Here is a 9062-nt window from a genome sequence, read left to right as displayed (position 1 = left end):
TCCTGACATAGTCATTGAGATTCTCTGAGCGCTATTTAGAGTAGGGAAGATGGGTTGTGCAGTTGGATTTTCATGGATACCTGGGCATGCTGGGGTGGAGGGAAATGAAATTGTGGATGCATTGCAAAGTCTTCCTTACAGAGCAGGCAAGTAGAAATTAGAGTTCCCCTAGGCAGAGCAGAATTGAGAAGTAGGATTAAAAAATGTATAGAGAAGAAGTGGCAGGAGGATTGGAAAAATGAATTAAGGGGCAGGCGTTATTTTTCTAGTCACCCACTAGTTAAAAAGGTCTCAGACTGTTACCTTTTAATTCGTAGAGATATGGTGAAATTTACAAGACTTAGGTTGGGGCACTGTGGGCTAAATTATTGTTTAAAGATAATAGGAAAACATCCTACTGGATTATGTGACTGTGGTAGTCCAGAGACAGTCCAGTATGTTTTGCTGAGCTGTAATCGATACAAAATTGAAAGAAGCATGTTGTTTAAGAGGTTACCTGGCTTAAATTTATTTCGGTTTTATATTAAATCTTTGTTTGGCCATCAAGAGAATCAACATCTGATTGAAGAGTATTATTCAGTTTATACGTGAGACTAGGTTGTATTCGAGAATTTGAGTTCCTTGAAGTTCTCTAATTAATCATACATCCTGCGGAGGGCTGTAATACGCCTAGATGCGTCTAAACAGCCGGAAATAGAAGAAAAAGAAGAAGAAGAACCATGAAGGTTGTTCATTCAGCACATTATCAACTAGGCATTACGGTGTTCATTTGATAGAGCATCCTTTTAGAACAGAGATTAGGGGGAATTTCTTGAGCTAGGGAGTGGTGAATCTGGAATTTTTTGCTACAGGCAGATATAGAGCCCAAGTCTTTATGTATGTTTAAGGCAGAGGTTGATGGATTCTATTTGGTCAGGTTAAGAAGGGATGCGGGGGATGGGGGGGGGGAAGAGTCAGGAGTTTGGGACGGAGAGGAACAAAGGATCAGCCATGAAGAAAAGATGAAGCAGACTCAATAGACTAATTGGCCTAATTCTGCTCCTATATTTTGTGGTCTAATCCGAAAGAACCTCTCTTTGCTTTATTTCTGGTTCAGCACAAAATTGTGGTTCTTGTGCTGTTCTGTTCTACGTTAACTCTGCCAGTTAACCAGCATCAATGGAAAGAAAGATCAGTCAACTTTGGGGTCCATGAGTTTCAAGACTAGGGGGTGTAGAATGGTTGGGTTACAGTTTAGAGTTGAAGGAAGCATTGAGGCACAGGACTAAAAACTATATGAAGGCAGTTTAGAACAGATAAGGAGAATGAGTATCGAGTAATGGTGAAGCATTTTGAACAAAACGGTGAAAAGGGAGATAATCCTAATAATGGGAAAAGAAGACAGAGTGATATTGGGGTAAGAATGGAGGGAGGAAGGGCTAAGGGGCAGGAATGAGGAGGGGAGGGAGCAAAGGCTAAGCGGCAGGAATGAGGAGGGGAAGGTAGCGGTAGAATGGAGAGAAGGACTTAGACAAAGGAGAAGCATTAGGGAAGTTGAGGAAAAGGCATAACAGGGGAAAGTCACGAAAGAGGGAGATCGAGGATAGGGAGAACTAAGGAAGGGTCTATGCTGTTAAGTTAGTGATCTCAAACATAAGAATGTTCGTAGATGCTGGAAATCCAAGCAACACAAATAAAATGCTGGAGGAACTCAGCAGGCCAGGCAGCATATAACCATATAACAATTACAGCATCTATGGAAAGAAGTACAGTTGACATTTTGGGCCAAAATCCTTAGGCAGTGAAGATTTCTCAAACTTCTTGTAATGTCCTCCAACACCCCCACCCCCACTCCTTCTCCATTACCCATCTTCCCAGCTCTTCATCCCTCCCCCTCCAGGTTTCACCTCACCTGCTGGTTCTCTCCCTTCCCCCCACAAGAAAAATAGGGCCAACATGGTGCTAAAACAGAAGAAAATGCTGGGAAAATCTTAGCAGGTCAGGCAGCACCTTTAGAAGGAGAAACAGTTAATGTTTCAAAACAGGGCATCTGCATCATTAGAATAGATAGCAACAAAGTTGGGGGAAGGTGATTGGTGAAACAGAAGAATTAAGTCATTTAGCAGATGGGATCAGATTAAGCTATTGTGGCTGTGTAACATTGCCTCGGTGGTTCTGGCATACTGGAACAGGGTGATCAGGTTACATTAGTACTTGTGTTAGAGTATTCCAATGATTCACTGTCCTCGCCTCGGCAGTAAGTGCTCCTAAAATTCTAACACTAGATTATAGACTGTCCAGTCAATGAAAGAACCTGTTGGCATTTGCTCCTTAATCTTTCAGCCCCCGAGGAAAACGAAGAAATTTAAAACTCCTCTGCCAGTCAAATTACAGTGGCTTTGGATCAGGTGCTGGTGAGAAAGCTCACCATTTGAATTAAGGATCTGGCTCTACTTGAACTTGCCCACTTCCAGGTCTAATGAAAGCAGGGGAAAGAGTGAGCAACTAATTGGTGTGATGGAAAACAAACCGTAGACGCTGGAATTTTGAAGGAAAACCAGATAATGCTGGAAATACTCAGCAGTTCAGGCCGCACCTGTAGAAAGAGAAACAATTAATATTTCCGATGCAGGACTTGTTAATTGTTCTGGTGAAGGATCCTTACAAGGATGCTGCCTGACTTGCTGGACCTTATTGATAGAGACTGATTAGTAATTTAAACCTCATGATGAAGCCTTTACGGCACTGCTTGGGCAAGATGGAACAAATACGTTCTGCAACACAACTTGCCACCCAACAATCATGACCTATCTGCTACTTTGCCTTTGTAAATGATTGTTGTGGCGTGGATGAAATCACCAGAGAGACAGAGTCACTGGTAGATACAAAGCAGCTTTATTCAACACAACAAGGTACAGTAGGCATCTTACGGACGGAGATACTTTCCGCAGAAAGGTCTGCTAGCTCAATGTGGGCTCGATATTTATATACTAAACACAAAGGCAATCACTACTTAAAAAGTTATAGATAATGCATAGACAATGTTTCCTATTGAAGCTACATACGAAATAACACAGCACCTAACTTCATCCTTTCCTTCTGATGCCAACATGTCTGGGTTGGTATCCACAGGCTTTAGGAATGCAGTTAAATCCACAATACATTTATTTGGCATTTTACGTGCTAACATAGAAGACAATTAATACTTATAATGTATAGATAATACTGTCTTCGAAACTACAGCGCCAGAAGCATCTGGTATTCACACCTTTTTAGGAAGCGCATTGTTGTGGACTCAATCCACAGTACTTTGTCAAATAGAAGTCTGGTGGCCAAAGTCATTTAAGTGTAAACAAATTATCTACCCCAAAAAAACTCACTCTAACAATGATCAGATACCTCAAATATGACCTCTTAATGTCAGAGATATTATCAAAGTATGTACACAGAACACAATTCTGAAATTCATCCTCCCACAGGCAGTCCTGAAACAAAGAAACACCAGGGAATCTGGTGAAGAAAACTGACACGAGAGAAAACAAATGGCAAAAGGCGATCAAACAACACATTGAATATTAAACATCAAACCAGTAATCCTGGAGTATTCAGTTTAGAACCAGGAGTTCAGTAATATTCAGTTTGTCATAGATTACTTCACCACCACATCAACTAAATCCACCCCCAACTGCAAACTGGGATCTCTCCCTGACAATGACCCCTCTTTTGCCTATTCACTCAAATGGATCCACCACTTTTAGCTACTTTAGTAGAACCCTAGGCTTCTGGTTACGTATAAACACCAGGAAGGCCCCTAACATGTTACCTAGGCTAGTTGTATAGAAATAAATGACACTTCCTGTTCAGAATGAGTTCTGTTATCTACCCTCTCCCATACTCCCCATTAGATGTATTACCGACTGCCTTTTGCTGTTAGGACGCTTCTTAACCCTATCTACTGTATCAAACCCTTCCTATTTTTAAAGATCTCCTTTGAAAATTAAATGAGGCCATGTAGAACCAGCTTCATAATAAAATCCTAAAGCACATCCAAAAAGCCCACTCTTACTTTATGCTGTTTGAGGGATGGACCTCATGAACTTAGGAGGAGGTCTCAGTACCTTGTGCTGGACATCCCTAAATTGGTGGAATGTGCAACTATTTTTGTGCTTACACAACATGATACAGCCTGTAACAAACTTCTATCCCTATAGTTAATATACTTAACCTAAGGATGTATGGGGCAATCTGCTTGGCCATATTTACCAATGAAAGTTTTGAATAGTGCACTTCAGTTCATTCCTTCTATAAACCAAAAAAATCAGGTGTTTTTGTACTAAGCACACTGTAGCCAAAGCAGATATACTGTACTATAAATATCTATAAATATTTAGCTCAGAGGAACATGATCATTTCTCAAGTAATCAATGAGCCACATTATTAGCCCATATCGTCTGGACTTTACTTAGATCAGTGAAATGCTGAATTGGATATCATCAGAAGGGCAGAGCATCCCATTAGCCTATGATTCAGCAGGCTGGACTGTGGCCAAGGCAATCATAGCACCATTACTGACGCATAAAGTTACAACAGACAATTAAGGTCATTATTCATTCCAGTCTTGGCTGCATGAAGAAATCATGCTTTGGAGTTAAAAAAAAACAAATTGCTGGAGAAACTCAGCAGGTTAAGCAGCATTTGCAGGGGCAGGGGAAGGAACTATCAATGTTTTGGGCCAAAACCATGCATCAGGACTGAAATTGGAGAAGGAAGGTAGCTGGCATGAAGAGGAAAGGGAAAGGGGTTGAGAGAGGAACTTGTTTCATGGATGGGTGAACTGAGGACGGCTGAAAGACGACAGATAGATGGAGAGGGGGAACGAAGGTTGATAGACAGGTAGGTGAGCAACAGATGGATGAAGACAAAAAAGGAAGATGGAGCCATGTGGGAAGAGGGGAGGGTGATAAGCAGGAACACAAAGCCCAGGTGTGGTGGAATCTGATAAGGAAGGAAGGAGATAATGGGAACCAATAAGGGAGCAAAGTGGGATAGTGGTAACCAGATGGAGGAGGGAATGTAGTGGCTAAAATATGTGGTTAGCAGGAGGATGGAACCAGAAGGGGGGTGAAAATGGGTAATGTAAGTCTGAAGTGGGGGGAAAAGGGACAAAAGTGGAAGGGTCAGAGTGGTTTGAAAGGAAAGATCAAAGGGAACACAGTAGGTCAGGGTTATCTGAAATAAAAAAAACTCAGTGTTTATATTTTAGGCAGACTATGAGGTGTTGAAGACACGAGACATTGCAGATACCAGAAGCTGGAGCACAAACAATCTGATGGAAGAACTCAGTGGGTCAAACAGCGACTCTGAATCAGAATCCGAATCACATTTATTATCATCGGCATGTGTTGTGAAATTTGTTAACTTAGCAGCAGCAGTTCAATGCAATACTTAATATAGAAGAATAAATAATAAATAAGTAAATCAATTATAGTACATGTACAATGAATAGATTAAAAATAGTGCAAAAACAGAAATAATATATTTAAAAAGTGAGGTAGTGTTCACAGGACCAATGCCCATTTCGGAATTGGATGGCGGAGGGGAAGAAGCTGTTCCTGAATTGCTAAGTGTGTGCCTTCAGGCTTCTGTACCTCCTACCTGATGGTAACAGTAAGAAAAGGGCATGCCCTGAGTGCTGGGGGTCCTTAATAATGGGCGCTGCCTTTCTGAGACACCGCTCCTTGAAGACGTCCTGGGTACTTTGTAGGCTAGTACCCGAGATGGAGCTGACTAAATTTACGACCCTCTGCAGCTTGTTTTGGTCCTGTGCAGTAGCCCCTCCATATTAGACAGTGATGCAGCCTGTCAGAATGCTCTCCATGGTACATCTATATAAGTGTTTGAGTGTTTTTGTTGACATACCAAATCTCTTCAAACTCCTAATGAACTATAGAGGCTGTCTTGCCTTCTTTGTAGCTGCATCGATATGTTGGGACCAGGTTAGGTCCTCAGAGATCTTGACACCTAGGAAGTTGAAGCCACTCACTCTCTCCACTTCCGATCCCTTTATGAGGATTGGTACGTGTTCCTTCATCTTACCCTTCCTGAAGTCCACAATCAGCTGTTTCATCTTACTGATGTTGAGTGCCAGGTTGTTGCTGCGACACCACTCCACTAGTTGGCATATCTCGCTCCTGTACTCCCTCTCATCTCCATCTGAGATTCTACCAACAATGGTTGTATCATTAGTAAATTTATAGATGGTATTTAAGCTATGCCTAGCCACACAGTTATCTGTATACAGAGAGTAGAGCAGTGGGCTAAGCACACACTCCTGAGGTGCACCAGTGTTGATCGTCACTGAGGAGGAGATATTGTCATCAATTCGCACAGATTGTGGTCTTCCAGTTAGGAATTCGAGGATCCAATTGCAGAGGGAGTTACAGAGGCCCAGGTTCTGTAACTTCCGTGGAGGAAAGGGAATTTTGATCTGTTTGGGTGAAACCCTACATCTCTTATGTGATTATTGCAGCCCTCAACATCTCAAGTAACTACCCTTTTGTGCCTCTGTCTACAGATGTGAGCATGGAGAGGCAAGATGGCTGAGAATTAAGAGGAGAAGAGTGGTGAGAAAGGAGTCTGAAGTGATTGGTGGATTGAGTAGTGGTCTGGCAGGCAGGTTATACCAGGTAGGGGAGTTGAGCAGGTATATAATAAGAGAGTTAATTTTTCTTGATTGTGTTGGGCCTGATCGTGACAGTAGAGAAGGATGGAGAGGTCGGTATGCGAGTGGGAAGGGAGTTGAAATTGCATGTAACCAGGAGCTTGGGATGGCTATTGTGGACAGATTGCACGTGCTCTGCAAACTGATTGATTAATCTGTGTTTTGTCTCACTAGTGTGTATGAGGCCACAGTAGACAAGTTTGGAGGAGGTGCATGTGAATCCTTGTCCCACTTAAAAGGACTCTTTAGGTGCCTGGATGGCGATGAGGGTGATGGTGTAAGAACAAATTTTACACCTCCAGCAGCTGTAGGGGAAAGTGCCCGGTGTTGGGAGGGGTGCGGATAAGGAGGGATAATTGCACCAGGGATTTATGGAGAGACTGGTCCCCGTAGAAGACAGAAAGGAGTGCGAAGGGCAAGGCGTGGTTAGTAGATGGATCCCATTACAGCTGGCAGAGTGGGGAGACTCATAAGGTGAAAGGTGTACACTAGGGAATTGGTGGCGGGGTGGGGGGGGATGACTGATGAATGCAAAAGACTGAGAAACAGTGAGAGTCTCCATCAACCAGTGTGGAAGGGAAGCCATGTTTCCTGAAAAAGTAGGACATTGCAGATCATGGAATGGAAGATCTCATCTTGAGAGCAGATGCATGAGAGAAACCAAAAAACTGGGAGAAAGTGATGGCATCTTTACAAGAGACAGTGTGGGAAGAGGTATATTCTAGGCAGCTGTGGGAGTCAGTCGGTTTACAGTCAAATGTCAGTGGATAGATTGTCTCCTGAATTTGAGACAGAGTTCTGGAAAAGAGAGAGAACTGTCAAAAAATGTGAGAGCAGGCTGCAAGTTAGTAGCAAAGTAATAAAACTGACGAATTCCACAAATATATCAGAAGCAGTAACAATGTTATGGAAGAGTTGGGGTGTGGTACCAGAGACCATTTGGAACAAAGACGGCTGAACATAGTCGATGAAAAGACAGACACGTGCTATGTTCTGCATTGCTACCCCCCCCAACCTTTTGCACTACCTCAATGTTGTTGTTGTTGTTCGTCCATCGTTGACGTCGATGAGGACCTCGAGACCATAATGATGGTGTCAAGACTAGCACGTGATTTGGATTTAAGTGAGGGAGAGTTGCGCAATCTGCCTATCAAGGGTCCCTTCAATGTCATTAATATAGCTGCTTCTGCAACCATGCTAGCCAGTGTGTTCCACGCACCTACTGCTCTCTGTGTAAAAAAGAAACCTACCTCTGACATCCACCCTATACTTTCCTCCAGTCTCTCTAAAATTATGCCTTCTCATATTAGCCATTTCTGGCTATCCACTCTATCGATGCCTCTTAGCATTTTGTACACCTCTATTAAGTCTCCTATCATCCTCCTTCACTCCAAAGATAAAAGCCTGAATTCAATCAACCTTTCCTCATAAGACATGTTCTCTAATCCGGGCAGCATCCTGGTAAATCTCCTCTGCACCTTCTCCAAAGCTTCCACATCCTTTCCATAATGAGATGACCAGAACTGAACACAATATTCCAAGTGTGGACTAATCGGAGTTTTAAAAACTGCAACATTGCCTCACTGTTCTTCAACCCCAATCCCCTGACAAATGAAGGCCAACATATGTCTTCTTAATAACCCTATCAACTTGTGCAGAAACTTTGAAGGATTGATGGACATGAACCCCAAGTTCCCTGTTTCGACTCACTGCTAAGAATCCTGACGTTAACCCCTTCAAGTTTGACCTTCCAAAGTGAACCACTTCACACATTTTGGAATGAACTCCGTATACCACTTCTTAGCTCAGCTCAGCATCCTGTTAACTTGCCTTTGTAACTATGACAACCTCATCTGCAAACTAACGCACCCTTCCTCTTTCTCATCTGTCAGTTATAAAAATCACAAGGAACAGAGCTCCAAGAACAGATGAGTCCTGAGGAAGGGTCTTGGCCTGAAATGTTGACTGTTTATTCATTTCCACAGATGTTGTCTGAACTGCTGAGTTTGTCCAGCATTTTCTGTGTGTTGCTGTGCATTTCCAGCATCTGCAAAATCTCTCATGTTCCAGAACAGAATACAGTAAAATCAATGAAAAGCTACACACAAAGACTGACAAACAACCATGTGCAAATGAAGACAAACTGTGCAATTACAGAAAAAAGTAAATAATAATACAAAATAAATAATACATGAAGTGCAGAGTCCTTGAAAGTGAGCCCATAGGTTGTGGATCAGTCGCAGATATGAAAAGAGGAATGGCAAATGGAATTTAACCTGGCCAAATGTGAAGAGCTGCACTTTGAGAGATCAAGTGTGATCAGACTTTGAGAGGACAGTACCCTCTGGAGGAGGCCAATGTG

Source organism: Mobula hypostoma, chromosome 5, assembly GCF_963921235.1.
Source record: "Mobula hypostoma chromosome 5, sMobHyp1.1, whole genome shotgun sequence".
Lineage (NCBI taxonomy): Eukaryota > Metazoa > Chordata > Chondrichthyes > Myliobatiformes > Myliobatidae > Mobula > Mobula hypostoma.
The sequence above is the reverse complement of the archived record's forward strand: the minus strand, read 5'-3'. Positions refer to the sequence as shown.